This window comes from Perognathus longimembris, chromosome 2, assembly GCF_023159225.1.
Source record: "Perognathus longimembris pacificus isolate PPM17 chromosome 2, ASM2315922v1, whole genome shotgun sequence".
In the NCBI taxonomy this organism is placed as follows: Eukaryota; Metazoa; Chordata; class Mammalia; order Rodentia; family Heteromyidae; genus Perognathus; species Perognathus longimembris.
Genome location: NC_063162.1, coordinates 27,683,078 through 27,704,525, shown reverse-complemented (window position 1 = coordinate 27,704,525; position 21,448 = coordinate 27,683,078). Strand labels below are relative to the sequence as shown.

At 41.3% G+C, this 21,448-nt stretch overlaps 1 protein-coding gene across 2 annotated transcripts in view; it reads left to right on the top strand.

Moving 5' to 3' along the window:
* Plce1 (phospholipase C epsilon 1) overlaps positions 1-21,448 on the top strand; it is a 332,480-nt gene that overhangs the window by 236,113 nt on the left and 74,919 nt on the right. The gene's annotated exons all lie outside the window — the stretch shown is intronic.

Below are 21,448 nucleotides of genomic sequence, written 5' to 3'. Positions count from 1 at the left end.
CTGGCACAGCCCTAGAAACTCATCAGGTTGGCCTTGAGCCATAGGTTCCTCCTTTTGCAAAGTATTTTTAACCAAGAAGTGAATCTTCTTAATTCTACAACCACCCAACAGATATGTCTCCATTTCGTTTTCAGGTATAACTTCGGATACTCATGAAATGCCTTCCTAACATCATGCTGAATAATGAATGAGCAAGTGAAATTATCTTATTGAAGGAAAGAATGGTTTAATTTGACAACTAACTACTTGAGGTGTCTAATAACCCCCCTCTTTATATAATTATAAGTGGTAATAGAGAAATTAATGATGGAGCTACAGTGGATTTTATGCCTGACACAAGGCACCATAGCAAACACTTTGCATTCTGTATCACATGTAGCTTTCACAAAACCACAAAAGATGGGAATCAGTGCTTTTTTTTATTTAAAAATTTTTCCCAGTCCTGGGGCTTGAACTCAGGGCTTGAGCACTGTTCCTGGCTTCCCTTTTGCTCAAGGCCAGTGCTCTACCACTTGAGCCACAGAGCCACTTCCAGCTTTTTCTGTTTATTTGGTGCTGAGGAATCAAACCCAGGGTTTCATGAATGCTAGGCAAGCACTCTACCACTCAGCCCCATTCCCAGCCCATAAGTGCTTTATTTTACAAATAAGAAAGCAGAGGGCTGGGGATATAGCCTAGTGGCAAGAGTGCCTGCCTCGGATACATGAGGCCCTAGGTTCGGTTCCCCAGCACCACATATACAGAAAATGGCCAGAAGCGGCGCTGTGGCTCAAGTGGCGGAGTGCTAGCCTTGAGAAAAAAAGGAAGCGAGGGACAGTGCTCAGGCCCTGAGTCCAAGGCCCAGGACTGGCCAAAAAAAAAAAAAAAAAGAAAGCAGAAATTTAGGAAGGCCATGTCATTTGCCCAATATTACATAGCCATGCAGGGCCTAAGCTTGGGCTTTGACCCACATAGCCCAAACTCTTTTTTGTACTGCTTTATGTGTCATCCTGAATCTGTGGCAAGATGAATCCTTGTCATGAGATGCCATGAGGCAAGAAATGGAAGCATAAAATCCTGGTTTGTTTGAGTGATTTTAGGAGTAACCCAGAATGGTTAATTTGACAGCTAATGAGGGTAGCACCTCCAGGTATTGAGTTTTGTGGCATGTTGGTATATATTCTGTAGAGAAACAATACCCCTGTCCTAATGCATAAGCCACATGCTAAGAAAACAGTGAACTTAAGTTGACATTTTCATTGTGGGTTTTCACATGTTATTTGTTATGTCCCTATATGTGGAGACTCTCCAAGAATTCACAAAAATACTTGCCCACTGAGTGCCTAGAAGCTTGTACTCACCACTGAGCAGGGCTTTGGGAAGCCTGTGGTAGAAGAGGAAGTGAATCCTGGCCTTATGGCCTCTGTCTGCCAAAGCAGCCTGCCCTCAAACCCTTGGAAGGCAGAGCAGGTCAGGGAAAGGGGGGAGTATTCTGCTGCAGATCAGAGCAGGACAGATGATAAGGACGGTGATTTCTAGGATCTTCCTGCCCTGGCCCAATGCTAGGCTATGGCCCACATGGACCTACAGGGTGAGAACATAATCCCGTGATTCAGATCCCATAAGCCTCACATGAGAATTCACTTCATTTCTCCTCATCACACCTCATACTTTATGCAGACATTAAAATACTATGCACATCATTAGGGAAGAGAACATGCAGGACTGGCCCTGGACTGAAACACAGTCCAGAGATGTGGGGACATTTGCACCTCTGCATTCTCCTCCCCTTCCTTAAGTTCCCACAACCACTGATGGGTGCTTGACAGGATTAAAGAGGGATTCTCGGTGATGAGGATCCTTCTAAAGAGGGTTGAAGTAAACCGTAGATGACCAGGAGTCTGACTTAGCATGATGGTGAGAATAAATGAGCGGAACGACTCCAAGATATTTAGGAGAAAGAATCCCAGGAGACCAAAGAATGGCTGGATAGGAAGACTGAGGGAGAGGCAAGGGTCAAGACTCAATTTAGGATTTCCAGGCAGTGTTTAGAATAAATAAGGATGCTGGTAACATCACTCAGACAGTTCCAAGATCCATCAAAGGTAGTCAAGAACACATCCTTTGATTCAGACAAGCAAGGGTTCAAGTCTTGGACCCCCTTAACTAGTTATTAGCAGCACATTTAACCAAATTACTTCCTTGATTAGCCAAATTACTTTCCCTAACTGTAAAAAGGACCAAGAGTAGTTTGCATACAGGTTACTAGAAAGGTCTAGTAAGAAAGCCAGTTCTTAGCATAAGATAGTGTGTCTGTCACAAAGTTGATGTTCAGGAAATGATAGTTGCTCCACTATTGTGGATACTATTGTTATAATCATCATTTGCATCATCTTATAGGGGTAAATAGCTAGTTTGAAATATGTAGATTTTACAGTAAGCATGAAGTAAGGTCTTTAAATGGATATCTTCTATGCAGAGGGCGATAGTACTAGATTGAGGCTATAGATATAATTGTTGAATTATTCTATCAAAGGGAGGAGTGAGCCAGAGTGAGTCTGTTTTCTAAGATCAATCTTTTTTGTGTGTAGGAGAAATAAAGGCTTCAAGGATCAAGCTTTGGCAATACTCATCGCCATTGTGGGTAGTAAAAGGCCCTAATGAAGAGAAGAGCATGGGCACTACATGAGAATCCGTCAGCATAAGTGATGCGGAAAATTCACAAGATGACTGTCACATTTTCTGAGCCAAACTGAAAAGTGCATAGTTCACAATGGCAAATAGATCACAGAATGAATGTCATAGCATTATTCTCACTCCAACTGGGGATTCCAGAGTGTTGTATCCTTAGTCCACATTTGCAGAAGGATTTTTTGTAGACTAAAGTAGAGAGGATACTAAAACAAATAAACAAAACCCATGGAAGAGAACAACACTTGAGCTTTTTTGACTAGATGAGGTGGTCAGGATAGGTACATTTCAGTATTTGAAGGACTTCCATGAAGGTAAAGTGAGTTATGTATTTTTTGTGAACTGAAAGACAAAGCCAGATGTAGTTATTTTGCCAGAACAGGCTGCCTCTGATGGAAGGGAGTACCTTATAAAGAGAGACATTTTACAGAAAGCCTGGCTGACTGGCTGGCTGCAAAGCAAGGAAGAAACTTGTGGTTTGGGTTGAGAGTTTGTCCTAGATCAAACCAAATCCATCCCACCACCTGTTCTTGCACATTTTTACAAGCCAACAACTGTTACTGTATTTTTAAAATCAAAAGAAGGATATGTTTTGTGGTAGGTGAAAATGACAGGAAACCAAGTCCAGTGTCCATAAATAAAAGTATATTCAAGCCACTCTGCTATGCTCACTTGTTCCCATGCCATCCATACTACATGGCAGAGGAGTTGCAACAAAAACCAAATGGTTCTCAGAGACGAAGCCCTTTGTCCTGTGGCCTCTCAAAGACAAAGTTGGCCAGCTCCTGATCAAGGCCATCCAGTGGTCTTTTTTTTCTGGAAGATTCTGTGAGGCAGAAAAGTTTTTGCCTGGGATTAGGGTAGGAAGTCAAAGATCACTTAGAAATTGTTATCCCATAGCCTGCAGGGAGGGAAAACAACAAAGGTGCAGTGGTAAAAAAAAAAAAAGGGGGGGGGGAGAAAGTGAAAGTAAATGAGAACATGCTTGTTTGAGAAGGTGAAGCAATGGTGCACACTAGGTGGTAGTCCAGCAAGCCAGCACAGGATAGGGTAGATACCTGGGGGACAGAAAGGTGTAAGTATAAGTTTGTTGCAGAAGAGACATAAAAAGATTTTTTCCTGTGCTTCCCAAATCCAATGGCATTTGTAGTATCTGTTTTATTTTACAGCCCAGTTAAATATATCTGTTGTCATATCTCTCAGCAAGAGGGGATTTTTCTAAAGGTTCTTGTTTATAAATGTGCAGAGGATTTTTTTTTTTTTTGCACAGAGAGTCATGCTTTTGCTGGCCAAAGAAAGTGAGCACTTGCTGATTTTCTGGCAGTTCTAACTCAAAAATACTGAAGTGTATGTATATGCTGAGGGCCAAAACGAATTTCAAAATGACATTGTTCAGAAATCAGCTAGCTTTCCTTTTCTGCCTCCAACTGGTTTAACAACTTTGTCAAATCCTTTCCTCCAAGTCCTACTTCTGCAAGTAAGTTAACTAACACTCTTTACTGTCTTCTAAACATAAGACAGGCTTCCAATTGTAGTTCCCTGTAGCTCAGTCACTAACCAATAGACAAGATAAGCAGGCTAAACCCACACAAAGTGTGCTATGAAATTGTCTTTTTATTTTCTTACATCTTACAGTGTGATTTTATCAACATCTCATAACAATCACAAAAACATTTACTTCTCGCTGTTTTAAAGTACAATGGTATTAAAACTCCAGTTTTAAGCCAGGGGTAGGAACTTAGTTACTGTTCTCATCCCAGACAAGGCAAGAGTATCTCCTAGGTGGTCTATTACAAGTTCACATTTTATTTGTGCCAATGAGAGAAAGAGGTATTCTGGGACTAAAATTCCACACAGAACCAAGTAGCCTATTTTGACTTAGGATTTTGTCATCCTCTCCTGGGGGGAGGGGAATTGTATGGCAATTATTAATAAACAATTACATTCATTATTTCATTTCACATTCATTCTTCATCCTACTGGCAATACTGAGAAGTAGCCCACTGCTCTTAATTTTTTTTTACTAAGTTCTTATGACAGATCAAGTAGTGCCCATGCATTTTAGTTACACTGAGGGGTTGTGGCCACAATGTACCTGTCCTGTTGTCTCCCACATTTATCCCTTCATGCTTCCCCCCTTTCACATCTGACTAATCCAAACATTTTTGTCCTTTTTATCTGGCTTTTCACTTGCATAAATTTTCAAGATTCATCCATGTTGTAGCAGGAATACATGTCTATTTATGGATGAATAATATTTCATTGTGTGATTATTCATTGGATCATGAACACTTGAGTTATTTATGCTTTTGTTATGATGAATAACAATAACATTTGAATAAAAGGTTTGCACTTACATATATTTTTTGCTTCTCTTGGATATTCCTGGGTCACATGATAATTCAGTGCTTAGCATTTTGAGGAATTACTGGATTATATTGTAGAGTGGCTGTACCATTTACATTCCCTTTTTCCAGTTGTGTTTGAGGGTTCTGATTTTTCTGCATCCTCTGAACACTTGCTGTTCTCTGTTGTTTGGAGTCTAAGATACTGTCTTGCCAGTCCCCAGTGGCTCATGCCTGTAATCCTAGCTACTCAGGAGACTGAGATCTGAGCATCATGGTTTGAAGGCAGCCCAAGCAGGACAAGTCTGTGAGATTCTTCTCTCCAATTAATCACACACACACACACACACACACACAGAGAGAGAGAGAGAGACAGAGACAGAGACAGAGACAGAGAGACAGAGACAGAGAGACAGAGAGACAGAGAGACAGAGACAGAAAGAGAGACAGAGAGACAGAGAAAGAGAGAGACAGAGAAATGGAGCTGTGACTCAAATGGTAGAACACTAGCCTTGAGCAAAAAAAACTCAGGAACAGCACCCAGGCCCTGAGTTCAAGCCCTAGTACCTGCACACATACCAAAAAAAAAAAAAAAGATAGGGTTTCATCATGACTAGTTTAGCTACTGCCCTTCTAAGTCCTTGAGTATGTCAGTCCCAAGTAAGCAGCAGTGAGCACTCTACTTCCAAGTGTGGACAGAAAGAGGGGCCAGCACTTAGGATTCCCACACTGTCTGGGATATTATGTAAAGCAGGGGAAGAGAAAAAATACTTGTTTTCTAGACAAGTATTTGTGTGTGTGTGTGTCTATGTGCTGGTTGTAAGGACTTGAACTTGGGGGCCTTGATGCTGCTGTCCCTGAGCTTCTTTTGCTCAAGGCTAGTGCTCTACCACTTGAGCCACATTGCCATTTTGGCTTATTTTGGGTAGTTTTTGTTTTGTTTTTTGCCAGTCCTGGGGCTTGAACTCAGGGCCTGAGCACTGTCCTTGGCTTCTTTTGGCTCAAGGCTAGCACCCTACCACTTGAGCCACAGTGCCACGTCCGACTTTTTCTATATATGTGGTGCTGAGGAATCGAACCCAGGGCTTCATGTATATACAAGGCGAGCACTTTCTCACTAGGCCATATTCCCAGCCCCTTGGGTAGTTTTTATTGGAGATAAGAGTCTCACAGACATTCCTGCCCAGGTTGGCTTTGAATCATGACACTCAGATCTCAGCCTCCTTTAAAACTTTGTTTTAAATTTCTCAATTAAGTAAACTAGACTTTGAATGTAAAAGATAAGGGTTTAATTCCTGATTCTACTTCATGGCTATGCTTATTTGCTTACTTGACATCTTCCTTTTTTCTTTTTCTTTCTAATTTAATTTTATTGTCAAGGTGATGTACAGAGGGGTAATGAGTACATTTCTTACCCATTTTATTCTCATTTTAAAATTGAAGTATAGTGTGAAATTTACCCTTTTTGGCCTATACTTTGATTTTTTAATTATATTTTTCTATATTTAAGTAGTAGTACAATGAGGTTATTGAACTTATACCAAGATATAGGTTGTATAATTAACTACCACTTTTTTTTTTTGCTAGTCCTGGTGCTTGGACTCAGGGCCTGAGTACTGTCCCTGGCTTCTTTTTGCTCAAGGCTAGCACTCTTATCACTTGAGCCACAGTGCTACTTCCAGCTTTTTATGTTTATGTGGTGCTGAGGAATCGAACCCAGGGCTTCATGCATGCAAGGCAAGCACTCTACTACTAAGCCATATTCCCAGCCCTTAACCACCACTCTTAAGATAGAGAATATTTCTTCCATGCCAGAAGTTCCCTTTGTTCCTTTGTAGCCAATCCTTCTCCTTCCTCAAACCTTTAGGAATCACTGATCCAACTTTTCTCTATCTTTTGCCTTGCCCGTAATGTCATATAAGTGAAGCCTGACAACAGCCTTTTTTTTTTTCAGTTAGCATGATATATTGGAAGTTCCTCAGAGTTCCTACATGCAGCACGAATTGGTTTGGAGTAGTATTCCATTATTATATGGAGCTACCATAGTGTCTCTATCTGTTAGCTGGAGGGCATTTGGGTTGCTTTTAATTGGTTTTTTTTGTTTGTTTGTTTGTTTGTTTCTTACAATGAAACTTCTAGAAACATCTAAACAGATGAATGTATGTTTTCATTTCTCTTAGGTAAAAGTTAAACTGTTCTTGCAAGATGGCCATTTTGTTTGACTTTCCTAGCAGTCACATTGCTCCACATGAGTGCAAGTGACACCAGCACTTGCTGCTGTCAGAGCCCTCAGTTTCTCTGTCTATAAGTCGGACAGCAGTTCCCACCTTACTAGAAACCACATAAACAGAAAGACTTTGAGAACTGCAACCTTCTGAACTCAAGTAAGAAATGTCAATATGACAATGCTTATTCCTGCTTCTATGTAAAACTTGTTTCCCATATGAACTGAGAGTTTCATTTATTTTCCCCCAAAAATCTTGGCAATGTGAGTCGAAAACCGCAAGGGGTTTTTATCTTCAACGCATTCTGGAGTTTGTTTTGGCTCTTAGTTTTGAACTTTTCACAGAAAGAGATAAATGATCAAGATGTAAATCATCAAGTGAGGAAAAATGCAGAGTAAAATGACCCTGTGTGATGGAAGGCAGCAGGAATGGAGTCAGCACAACAGACAGGGTGATGTGCTTGGGAAAATACATGCAGGCCTAGACAGGGAGTCCTGAGGGTAAGGCACGTAAGACATCTGTGGAACAGCACAAGGTATGGCATCCAGCCTGCCCCACTGTGGTGGTGGGTGTAGATATGAGTAAGAAAACTGACAGAATATCTGTTCCAGATTTCCTCAATTTTAGAATTTGCTTTTTTCTTTCCACCAAAGAAACAGAAAGATGAAATGAACAAGAAAGCCAAAATTATTTTATTAGCATGAGAATGAACTAATATTTAGTATATTACAGAGATGGTTACATACAGAAATATATATATGTCTATAGAAATTTCTATCAATGGTTATCTATAGACATATCTATAGATAAATGTGTATTCTTGGGTTAGTACAGGGTGTGTGTGTGTGTGTGTGTGTGTGTGTGTGTGTGTGTGTGTGTGTGTGTAGGCATAGAATCATCTGACATTCTAATCCCCAAATCTTTTGTTTCTAATACTATTTTAGAAAAGGGAATTAGAGTATCTTACAGAAATTTAGAGAAATGAATTGGTCTAAGAGTGAAACAGATAATATGTTTGGTGAGCTCAGAGCATGCAGATAGGTATGTGGGACAGTGAGAAAGTGCTCAAACAGGAAGATGGCGGCCCAACATGTCACCAAGCTCCAGGAGCCAACTGAAAGGGCTCCCAGTTGTCACCGCTCAAACAATTTAAGTAAAGGACTGTTTTTAGATCATACCCCAAAGTTCAAAATCTATATTCATGAATGTATACTGAAATGGCTGGACAAGTAGTACACAGGAGAGCTGGGTACCAATAGCTCACTCTTATAAGCCTACCTACTCAAGTGGCTGAGATCTGCAAGTTAGGGTTTGAAGCCAAGTTGGTCAGATAAATCCATGAGATTCTTATTTCAAAAAAACCCAACAGAGTTCAAGTGGTGAGTGCCAGCCTAGCCAACCACCTGAGCAAGCACGAGGCTCTGAGCTCAAAACACTATTCTGACCAAACCCAAAAATAAAAAAGAGTAAATACTGGACTCCACACATATAGGAATTAGGAGTTATCTGTACTATTCTTGATACTTTTCTATAAATCTAAAAAAAATCATTTTAACTAAATTTAAATTTAAAAAAACTATCTCCACTCATAACAAATAAAAGATGAACAGGAAGGCCTACATGTTCTTTGCTTATTCTGAACACTAGGTGCCCGGAAAAATCTTGCGTGAGGAATTTGAGTTTCATCTTGGCAAAATTTTTAACAAGACATAATCTTTTTTTTTTTTTCTGGTCCTGAATCTTGAAGCCTGGGCTCTGTCCTTAACTCCTTTTGCTCACGGCTAGCACTCTACCACTTAAGACACAGTTCCACTTCTGGCTTTTTCTGTGATTACATGGAGAGGAAAGCTGAGCACTGGTGGCTTGTGCCTGTAATCCTAGCTACTCAGGAGGCTGAGATCTGAGGATGGAGCTTCAAAGCCAGTATGGGCAGGAACGGAGGGGAGACTGTTATCTCTAATTAACCACCAGAACAACAACCAAAAATAAAACACAAAAAAAATGGAAGTGGTGCTGAACGCAAAGTGGTAGAGCTCTGTCTTTGAGAGAAAAAGCTCAGGGATACTGCTCAGGCCCTGAATTCAAGTCCCACAACCAACAACAACAAAATGTTTCAAAGACTTTCCTGCCTGGGCTAGCTTCAAACTACAATCCTCACTCAGATCTCAGCCTCCTGAGTAGCTAGGAGTACAGGTGCCTGGAGACATAATCTTTTAAAGGTTGCATGGCTTTGAATTATTTGAGCCTCAAGTGAAACATTTATGGGTTTGGTTTTTTTTATTGTTCATCGACATAACCAAAGAAAAAGATAACTATAGATATTTTCAGAGCATTTCATTGCTAAAACTTAAAAGAAATAAGGAGGAGAAAATGACACAAATAAGTAGATAATCATCCAGAAAATCAGATGCAAATTAAGAGACCATTCTTTCTGCCAGAATAAAGATAAAATGCTGTTATGCTTGGTGGTACATATCTGTAATGCTAGCGCTCAGGAGGCTAAGGCAAAAAGGATCATGAGTTTGAGGCAGACCTGGTCTCCATAACAAGACCCTAACCCAAATGAAAAGATGACAAAATCCAGCTTGACTTCAGCTTGTTATTTTAAATGTTTTTCTTTGTTTTGCTTTTCATATTAATGAATGAGAGCAAGAAATATCTAACATCTTGTGAATGTTATAAAATCCAGTATTTGTTTAATATGACCACCACCTGTAGAATATGTCTACATATAAAGACATCTGGACCATTTAGCTCCATCATCAAGATGTTTAACACCAGGAAAAAACTCCCATCTTTTTGCCAACTTTTTTTTATTCCTGCCTGCAAGCACCCTCCCTTCCCGTGCCCACCCAAGATACTAGTAATATTAAGTCTTTCATTGCTTTCTAGTAAACATCCTATATCAGAAAGTTTCTGGCAAGACATTTTATATTCAAATCCAGAGCAGTATGTGACAAAACTGAGCCATGACCTTAACCACCACCATCCCACAGAAGCTGACGCTCCCCTCTCTAATCCCTGGGGTCCAGCTGCCAGCCACTACTCTGCCCCACTTTCTTCTCATGCTCTGTTCAGGACTTTCCTCGGTATTCTATTCTGGTGCACTGTGCCACATCTGTTGACTATGTGTAACTTGGTAACAGCAGGAGGAAACCGAGGACATTGGCTACAGGCTTTGGAGGTGGAATAGAGGTAAACAGTTCCAGGTGTGGTATTCATTCTCTGATGTGTTTCCTCCTGGCAGAAGGAGATCTGACTCATTATAGTGTCCTATAGGAAAGCTGGCCTCTGTAAACCACCTGACCCCAGGGAGTCAAATCTGCCCTCTGCTCACTTTATCTAATACTTGTGGAGTACTTGCCCTAACCACTGTGTTCTCCCAGATTTTTCTCTGTAATACTTGCCTAGTTTGTGAAGAAAAACCCTAGGGTCAAGCCAGAAATGGTGTTTCATGTCTGTAAACGCAGAATTTGGGAGTGCTGGGTAGTAAAAAGGCAGGAATCCTCAGGTTTGGGTGTGAAAGCTTCCAGGAACCAACTGTGTTTGTGGCTTTTGGCAAGGGAAGCCTCTCTGACACTTGTTTTCCTTACCTGTAAATTATAAAATGTCAGCATTGGACTGTTTGTGAATGTCTTATTTATGTTCCTCCTACTTGCAAAAGAAAAAAATCATATCTGAGGAAGCTTTAAAAAATGGTAGCATAACAAAGACTAGAAAGATGCAAGCTAAAAATACTTAGGTAAAGGAAATCGATACCATTTACTGAAAAGTTGATCTGAGCTATGTGGAAAAGAAAAAGTGAAACGATGGGTAATATTACTCTCATTGTTGGAAAAAGAGGAGTAGGGAGAGAAAAAGAAGAAGAAGGAGAAAAAGTAGGCTAAGAATCAGCACTTGATTGGATCAGACAATCCGAGCTCTGTCCTAGAACTCGGGAGGATTGTCTGGTGTGTGCATGGAAATGGGTCTTGTCCGCAAGAGCAGTTATGTGGACAAAACATTTGCAGACACAGTTTGCCTTGGGTATATTTTATATTGGACCTTAGTATAGGATGCAATTCAAAAGCATGCCTGTAAAAGATATGATTTGATGAGCTAAAGTAATCTTGTCCAGGTGTTTTGCTCACATTCTTCCCTGGCATACAGATAAAGCTTAGAGAATCTACGGAGTGAATGCCTGGGAGAATCTTTAGAGAGCCCTTCTGGAATTCCAGTTGTCCTAGCCAAGCTTTCAAAACATGTGACATGCTACAGCCAGTTGAACATTGACATTCCTGACAAGTCCTTTTATACACAAAACTAATTCACATTGTGAAAGTCTCTTCCCTTTTACCACCTGTTTGGTCCTTCTGGATTCTCACTTTCTACCTGCCAAGAGAGCCAAGAAACTGTCATAATAATGAGGGAAGGAGGGAGAAAATTTTTATCTCCTACTGTATAAAATGCTATATTGTTGGATTTCTTCTTTTTAAAACCAGTCTATTAGTTTCAATGTTAGTGCTTAAACCTGAGACCTGGTGAGGGTGAGAAGGCGAAAGAGAATGAAGATTAAAAAAAAAAAAAACACTGTTGCATACAAAATAATTTGGAAAGGCCTGTTTAACAAAAAGAATAAAGTGATATGCATGAAGCCTAGGTCAGTCCTATCACTTAGATGATACTTCACAAGTACTGATTACTTGAATTTTAAAAAATGAAGAAAAAAAAAGGAATATGGAAAAGTGGCCCAGCTGGCAAGTCCACAGGCAGGTCTAAAGATGCAAGTTACCATTGGACCACCTCACCGAGGAAATAAATGTACTGTGTCTCCTTTAAACCACTTGGCTGTGAATCGGGTAGCATCCTGACATCCTTTCCAAGATGAGCAGCCCCAACTGCACCTACATAGGCTCATCCACCAGCTAAAGTTACATGTGAGAAGCAGGCTGCCAAAATCAATTCTTCTGATCCAGCATGATTGGAAACAAGCTCTCTTTCCTGTCATCAGATGGCCAGCACTTGAGGTTGCTTTTTGAGGTCACAGCTGTAGCATCACCCATTTGTTCATTCAGTCATCGGTCCAGAGGTATCAATCAAGTGACAGGCATTGCTATAGGCTCTGGGAATCCTACAGTGAATAAACAAACAGAAAATCTCTTCCCTCATAGAGATTACATTCAAATTAGATGGAGACAAATGATAAGACAAGCCAGAAAAATGAATAGACTGATGAGTTCTATAGAAGAAAGGGCTGAGGGACTGTAATGGAGACACCTGGTAGAGTCTAATCTGATCAGCTGATGAAGATTCCGAGCACCAGTGGTTTGGGGTCTCCATCATGTGCCCTCCATCGGGTGTTCTGGGTGATGCAGTGAACAGAACCCAGCTTCATCCTGTGTACTCCTGCAATGCAAATCCGTAATCACCTAGACATGAGGAGACATCAGAGAGACCCAGGCTGAGGGCCAAGCCACAGAATGCAAGGCCTTTCAGCTTTGAAACTACACAAGAACATGGAAGGGAGGAGATGACAGAAGAGACAATAGAAAACAAAATGCAAAGCGTAACGCCCATGCCAGAAACACCAGAATCTGGTAGGGAGTCATTGGAAGTGTGGATGTTCGACTCGAGAATCAATAAATGAGACATGGTCTGCATTTTCATCAAGATCCTTAGCAATTTCTATGCATGTTTAAGGCCTGCAATGTCCCAGGCACTTAGATTCCCAAATACAAGGCTTTAACCAGAATCCTTTAGCAAAAACTTTTTGTAAGAACACTACTCTCACCATCTTGATGTTTCCCTCCCCTTGCCTAATTCAGATAAACATATAATTCAATACCCAGGGGACCAAAAGAAAAAAGAAAAAATTCACATAGTACATTAAAAATAACAACAACAATTTAAAAAACCTCCTCAAAATTGGGAGACAAAGGATAAAGGGAAAACCAATGCAGTAGTGATACTCACAAGACAAAATGTTGGAAATTAACTGTACAACTCATGGCGGGGGGAGGAAATGTGGTAGAAAAATGAGGGAGAGAGTAACAAGTATAACAAGAAATGTACTCACTACCGTACATATGTAACTACAACCCCTCTGTACATCACCTTGACAATAAAATTAAAAAATATAAAAGTGAGAGAGGGAAAAAAGAACACTGCTCTGCTCTCTATTAGCATCTATGATTGAGTTAGATGCTAAATGGTAGTCTACATTTGAGCATTTAAAAAAAAAAACCCAAAACTTTCCTGAGTGGTTTTGAAAGTGAGCTACATTTAATAGTCACTGTTGCTAAATGGCATGGTCATTTGCATAAATGGTCAAAGGCAGTTCATGTCATTTGGACTTCAGAATACAGATTGTAGAACCAAGCTAATCCCTAGTACAACACCTCCTCTGCGCACCAAGCTGTGGCCCAATCTAATACTTTAATGTGGGGTTGGAATGTGAGTAAATATTGCTGGTCACATTTCAGGAGGTTTCTAGAACATTTAAGTGGATTTGAAAAATACTTTTTAAAGTATTGTTTGTACAAACATTATGCTCTTTCCAGTCCTTGTTTGGCATACAGTTTAATCAGATTTAACATGGTGAGTGTTCTTTGTAAGGTTGTAGGTTTCTTTACTTACGGGGAATGTAAACCAGGACATCTGGGTTTTATTGTTAAAATACTAAAACACATCTAGCATTTTAAGAAAATTTCGACCAGAATTTGTATGCTACAGGTGTTAAACATATTTGATAGGAGGCTGGAGTTAAAAGGAAAAAAGTTATGCATACCAATTTTGTTTCAGAGAAGATATTTGACTAAAACATCTAAGCTTTGACTGTGTTGTCCAGCACTTAGAAAAATGGGAGAAAATAAAAAGAAATCTCCGAACTTTTTATAAAAATACTAATTTTCAAACATTCATGTTATGTACTCTCATCAGTGTACAGCAAAACTTAGTTTTGCTCTCATTAGCATCTGTCAATTTGCCAATAGTATCTCAAGGACACTATAAGCATTTTTTTTTACCCAGCCTGGAGCTGGGTATAATGTTGACATATTCCATGCATGACTGTAAGAAATAGTGCTATCCAGAAGAGCGACCAAGGAAGAACTAAATAGCAGAACAGAAAGAGAATGTAATGAGTTGTAAAATATTATTTCCAAGTCAAAGAAACACCACATGAACTTTAGTTACCTCACAAAACCAAACACCATATTTGGAAATCATTGCATATGTACTTATTAATATATTAGAAAATGGCCTGAGCTTTCCATCATGCTACAGGTTATACAGCACTTCCACAATATAGATGTTACTCATAGGCTTGCTTTAACGTGGAAGTATAGACAAGGGACTTAAGTAGCCCTCTTACACAGTTAATTCGTAAATGTTAGAGCTGAGGCTTAAAGCCAGCATCTCAGTATTAGACCCAGACACCCCTCCCCTCAGTGTCTAATACACAATATTTGTCCAGGTAGCATACCAAAAACATGATAGTTTGTCATTTTGGCTTAGTATCTCTCCCTCTCTTCTCTGCCTCCCTTTCTCCCTCCCTCCCCCCTTCTCCCTTTCCTTCTTTCCTCCTTCCCTTTCCTTTCTTCTTGATATAAAATGCATCACTGTTACTTCAGTGCTGTTTCTTTTCAGTTTGTTTTCTATACCCTAGGCATTTCCCAAGTAAAAATTTCTTTAAAGTGATTTCTTGAACCAAATACGAGAACTGTCTTTACCCATCTAAGGATAATGCTTATCCTTTCTTTAGAGAAAAAGCAAAGGTCCCTTTTACCAGGATCCATATGATTTTTTAAATTATAAGGCCTCTATATACCTTCTACAGCAACTGCCAATACACAGTTATGCCACTGCTGCTTCTTTCTTCCTCTTCCTCTTCTTCCACTTCCTCCTCTTCCCCCTCCTCCTCCTTCTCCTTCTTATTATTCCTTCTTTTTCCACCTCTTCCTTCTCCTTCTTGTTCTTCCTTGTCAGTTGTGGGGCTTGAACTCAGGGCCTAGGCACTGTCCCTGAGCTTTTCTGCTCAGGGCTAGCACTCTGCTACTTTAAGCCACACCTCCACTCCTGGTTTTCTGGTGATTAATTGGAGATAAGAGTCTCGTGGCCTTTCCTGTCCAAGTTGGCTTCAAGCCACAATCCTCAGATTCAGCCTCCTGAGTAGCTAAAATACAGGGTTGAGCAGCCAGTGCCCAACTTATTATGCTTCTTTAATGGACAATCCTGAAGAAAGCAAGAGGCTTTAACTTAGTTCTCTCAGCAAAACCACTCCAAGTCCTGCCTACTTTATGACCCTAGTCTCAAAAAAAAAAATCCACCCCCTTCTTCTGCTTATTTGAATCTCACTACAACCTCATGGTTTTGAATTTCTGCAGCTTCTAATCTTTGTGTGCACGCACAGAGCTGAGCTGTTCATCCCAGGTCTCTAGCCCCTAGTTCACTGCCAGTGGTGAGCAGCAGTGCGCTCCTTTGCTGAAACATATTCTAACCAGAATATCCCTGAAAACTCGTCCCACTATCTTCCTCCCTCAGAGAAGCGAGGGAAGTTTTCCTCCTCTGCCCCTCTCTCCCTTTACTTCCATCCCTAGTGAAGACAAATAGCAAGTGCACTATTATTTCTCTCATTTTTCCCTTAGGCTTCCTTGCTAGAGTTCTGTCCGCCTCTTACTTTTCTAGCTGGAGTTACAGGAGAAAAGTTCAGTTCTTCAGGAAGTACCTCTTGAGCTCCACCCAACTGTTTAGGGTGGTTGTGACAGGGGACACTCACTGCTGTGGTTTTTAGTCCTTTGCCTAACCATGACATACTGCCACCATCTCTGATTTAGTGTCCATAGCAACTCTGCCGCTCCCAGCTCTCTGAGATCTGGAATCTAGCCTCAGTACTGCCAGTACTGCAAGTCACCTAATTTCTCTGGTCCTGTTTCTTCATTTCCAAATAAAGGAAAAGAACTAAATTTCGTCCAAGTTCCAACTTAAACATTCTAAGATCCATTGATTTATTAGTTGTCACATTATACAGGAGGATCACTTGACTAAGCTGGTTTGCTCTCTCAGCAGTTTTCTTTTAACAGCCTTGGTTATGAAATAAGATGTTTATGTGACATCATCAGCTCATTTTGGATTATAAGAAAAAAATCATTATGTCTTGATTTTAGAATTTCTCCAGTGACTCTGTATTTACAACAGAAATTAAGAACCTGATGCTTTTCCCTTTCTGACTATTTTGACTCCCTGACACCCACACCCATGAAGTATATAGAGATGAAAGCTGTGTTCTCAAGTAGCCGGATGCAGGTGATCATCTGAAGAACTGCCAGTGGACTCAAACCCTGGGATGTGCCCACTCCAGGCAGAAAGAGCTGTGAGAAGCCCAGAGCTGACAGTCCAGTGTTCGTCCAAGTGCCTTTGGAGAAAAAAAAGTGACTTCTTATTTCATAACCAATGGTCAAAGAAACTGGAGAAACACTGAATGTTAGGTCCTTCTTAGAGATGTATTATGTGCAGTAGTATATGCATGACTCCAAGAAATGCTGCAGTTAAAAAAAAAAGATTTATTTAAAAAACAAAACTAATGTTCTCTGAACTTACATGGCCCTAGACACTTCTTTCACAAAACACTCCACATTTGGTAGAACATACACTCTGGAACACGGTTTGGGCCATTACCTCAGCACATTACTAACCTATTTCAGTCTGGGATCTTCAGAGTAAGAAGGGATAACAGTTGCTACTGGAGTATTTATTTAGCAAGTACTGCTGGAAGAACATAAGTAATTTAAAATTGGCAGTGTTTGTCCATCAAGATTTCAGAATACAATGCTGCAAATGAACAGGCACAAGACAAACCCAGTGTACTGAGTACACCTTGGCTGTGCAGGAGCCAGACAAGGGACGGTTGTTTGACGTCCCCTACTGATTTCCGAGTTCACGGCTGCCCGTCTCAAGTGCCTTTGTTTTAGTCCACCTGGACAGTTGCCACACACCAGTTACACTGTCTCTTCACAGGACTCTCACTGTTTATTTTTGTAGTTTTGGTAGTTAGCAAGGCATTTCAAATACTTTTATCTAGTGCTAAAAGTTCTTGAATTTTTGCCTTTGGGGTACAGCTCTGTTGGTCTTCACACAGACTCAGAATGTATTTTTTCTCCAGAAAAGATAACTTCTTTAAAAACAACAACAACAAAAAAAAAAACCAACCAACCAGCTGGGTGGCAGTAGCTCATGCCTGTCTCCCTAGCTACTCAGGAGGCTGAAATATGGGGATTGCAGTTCAAAGCCAGCCTGAGCAAACAAATCCAAGAAACTGTATCTTCAAATAACCAGCAAAAAGTTGAAAGTGGACATGTAGTTCAATTGATAGAGCACCAGCTCTGAGCACAAAAAAAAAAAAAAAGCCAAGTGAGAGTACAAGGCCCTGTATCTAAGCCCCACTACTGGCACAATAGTAGGAGCAGTAATACAAGTAGTTGTTTTTATTGTTGAGTTGGCATTGCTCAGGCTGGTCTTAAATTCAGAGCTTATCACAACCTCTTGACTCAGCCTCCTGAGTTGCTGGGACTAAAGGCTTGATTCATTCTACCCAGTGATGTGTTCCTTCTTACAAAGCAATAAAAATGTTGAAATGGTCAGTGTCGTGGGATACCATTGGGCCCTGTGCCCTCAGCTACTGTAGCTGTGGTCCAGTGTGCATGCTGTGTCCAGGTCAAAGGCCCTGGATTTTCAGAGTCACTGTCCTTTGAGAACCTGTTTGTGATTTGCAAGTGCTTTACCAAGACATTTTTCCCCACCAAGCCATATCCATGTGTTCTAACATCTTACTTTTTATTATTTATTTTTTGTCAGTTGTGGAGCTTTAATTCAAGGCATGGACGCTGTCCCTGAGCCTCTTAGTACTCAACCCTAGCTTTCATGGGGACTTTTCAGCCTGGGCTGGCTTTGAATCACAGTCCTCAGATCTCAGCTGCTTTAGTAGCTAGGATTACAAGCATGAGCTACCAGCATCTGGCATATCCCCAGTTTGAGAGAGAGTGCCTCACATGGACTCCTTTCTCATCATCTGCGTCCTGCTCCTCACTGCTAACTTTCCTTAACATTCTATTGGCAGGTTCTTTCTGAAGTGTTCTTGTCTCCTTTATGCCTTCTTGCTCCTTCTCCTTTCTGTTTTAAAATAATGAAGGTCGGGGCTGGGAACATGACCTAGTGGCAAGAGTGCTTGACTTGTATACATGAAGCCCTGGGTTCGATTCCCCAGCACCACATATATAGAAAATGGCCAGAAGTGGCGCTGTGGCTCAAGTGGCAGAGTGCTAGCCTTGAACAAAGAGAAGCCAGGGACAATGCTCAAGCCCTGAATCCAAGTCCCAGGACTGGCAATAAATATACAAATAAATAAACAAACAAACAAACAAATAAATAAATAAAATAATGAAGGTTATATCTTCTGGAGCCCCCGCCCCACACACACCATCCATGAGAAGTCCCTGTCTGTTAAGCAGAGAAGCCAAGCTAGCATTGTTTCCATCACGTCTACAGCTTGAAAGATCAGTAGTAGTGCTCAGTAGTAGTGCTCACTGGAAACATTTTAGCCCTTTTATTAGTCACCACACCCCCTTGTAATAACATTTGGTTACCTACACTTTATAGGTGAGGAGATAGGGTCTAGATGTAGCTAAGAAACTCATTCAAGGCCACAGACAATAAAAGGCAGAGCCAAGGCATGACCCTATATAGCCTTGGCTCTGAGCCCTTTGTTCTTTGTCATCACACACTCTTGTACCCTGCCTGCCCACAACATGCCCTCCTCCCATGGGACAGAGAAGATGAGAGGAGAGGATACTGGTTTCATCAAGATTGTTCCCCAGTGATCCATTTCAGAAGCTCACCTTCCATCCCCACACCACGCAGATAGCAGATTTAATTGTATGCTTCTTAATGCCTTTACACACACCTATGTCTAGGGCTGAGAGTTAATGGATTTCAGTCAGATGCCAGTGTCTTTTATTTCTTCACACAGATCTGTCTTCAGAGGAACATCCGGTAAAACATCCCCACCATTTTATTTCTTTCTATTCTGTCCTTCTGGCTTGATCATTAGTATTGGTTTAGTGATTTGTCTCTTGATCCTTGCCCATCTTCTGCACTGCGGTTGGTAAAAGCTTATATTTCAAGTCGAATTGTGACTTGCTGGGCTTGCTTTCTGCTAACCTGAGGCAGGTCGCTACCTGCCTGGGGCCTAGAGTGAGTCACAGAATGTTTCCTTGTTTCATATGGTCCTCCTGGATCTGCTTGCTGAAAGAGTTTGAGGCCATCCTGACATACAAGAACCTATGGCAAAAAGACTAAAAACAAACAAAACCAACCTTGGAAGACAATGTTCACTCATTCCCTTTTCCCAGGCAGTGTGGCATCTGACCAGTGGTTTTCCTACTAAGAGATTCAATCAGCACACCTCAGAATGGGCTCCACCTATTCCAGAATAGATGAGAAACCCTGTTCTACCTTCACTCACTGGTACCCATGTGCCTCAGGGAAAATGAAGCTGCACAGGCCTTCTGTGTCATAGCTCCCTGGATGTCCATCCCCAATACCAGCCTTCCCTTCCTCTTTTGACAGTGCTGGGATTGAACTCAGGACTTTATACTTGAAAGGTAGGTTTCCTACCACGTGAGTCAGGCCTTCAACCCTATGCCAACTTTTTGTCCTCTAGGGTGAAGGGTAAGCTGACAGGTGGTTGTGATGTGACTGTCATCTCAGGAGTAAATGGTCTTCCTTCATTTCTCATAGTGCAGTATGCATAGGCCCTAGGCAGCAGATGTGTAGCTTCTCTCTGAGAAGGGTGGTGTTACTACAGAGCCAACTGCTTCATTTTCTGCATAACTCAAAGCAAGATGTTGTAGAGCACTGCCTCTCAGGCTAGACCCTGCACTTGAAAACAGATGAGTAGACAGTGCTGCCTTCAAAGAGCTTCTCCTCCAATGGCAGGAGATAGGGGATAGCAGTTACAGCATAGGATAGTAAGTGCATCGATAGAGTTTTATTCGCACACAGGATCTCCTAGCTATCTGATGATTCAGGGAAGGCTTCCTAGAAGAGGTGAGATATGGGCTACTATACATTTATTAAATGAAGGGTGACAGGGAATCAAGGACTGGGGACAAGGTGAGCTGTGCATCCTCCAGGTGGAAATGACCCGGTTCACTCTTAGATGTTCAAGCCAACAGCAAAGAGGTAGTAGGTAAACCAGGTTGAGTGAGAGAAAGCATCTGGGTAGAGGACATCAGCATCAAAATGGATTCAAGAAGGGTAAAGACAGCCACAAGAAACAAGTGATCAAGAACCAACTGTGCCAGTGGAGTTCAGGGGGGCCGACCACCACCATTTGCCAGCTTTGTGACCTTGGTCAAATGACTAACCTTCTCCAGGCTTCTACTTTATTTATTAAGTGGAGGTGATTATGATAGATCTCATCATTGGGTTATTGTAGGATTTAATGGAGTAAAGGTTGCACAATGCTTAAAACAGAGTCTATTTAAGTAGCCTTCATAAGAGCATTTAACATTATAATTTCACTGATGTCAGAAGTGATCAAAAGGTGTCACAGCTCCCACTGGCACCATCCGGTCAAGATAATAGAGTGGGAGAGGAGAGGGAAAGCCTTCCTCCCAGGAGGAAGACCCCAGTGAGCAAGGACAGGTGGTTCTGGGCTGTTACAAATGCTACCATGCTGTGGGAGGACAAGGCCTGCCTGCCTTGCCCCTGACCTTCCCCCATGCCCAGAACAGTGCCCACTGGAGTGTGAGTTCCTTGGGAGGAGGAAGCAGTAGTGATTTGCTGACCACATAGGCATTTTCTGGACTCCCCTTAGCCCAAGAGGGAGAAGAGGCCCAGAACCCAGTAGCAGCTTGGAGAGTAGGTAGATGGAATTTCTCCCACACCTTTTTCCCTTCTACCTCTTAAATTCAGGAGGAGCCGGTCCAATTCTGCAGACCAGAGATAGATGGACGACAGAATAGGAATGTTGCTAAACAACCAGCCGGTGCCAACACCTCGCTCTCTGTGTCTTCTCAGGGTGCTAACGTCCTGTTTCTAAAGACGATCTGACTTGGATGCATCACTTGGGCCCTCTAGCTGAACTCACTATGGTCTTCATCAAGAGGCATATCTTTGCCCGGTACATCATAGTGATTGTCTAAAGCCTCAAAGCTATCATTAATTCTGTAA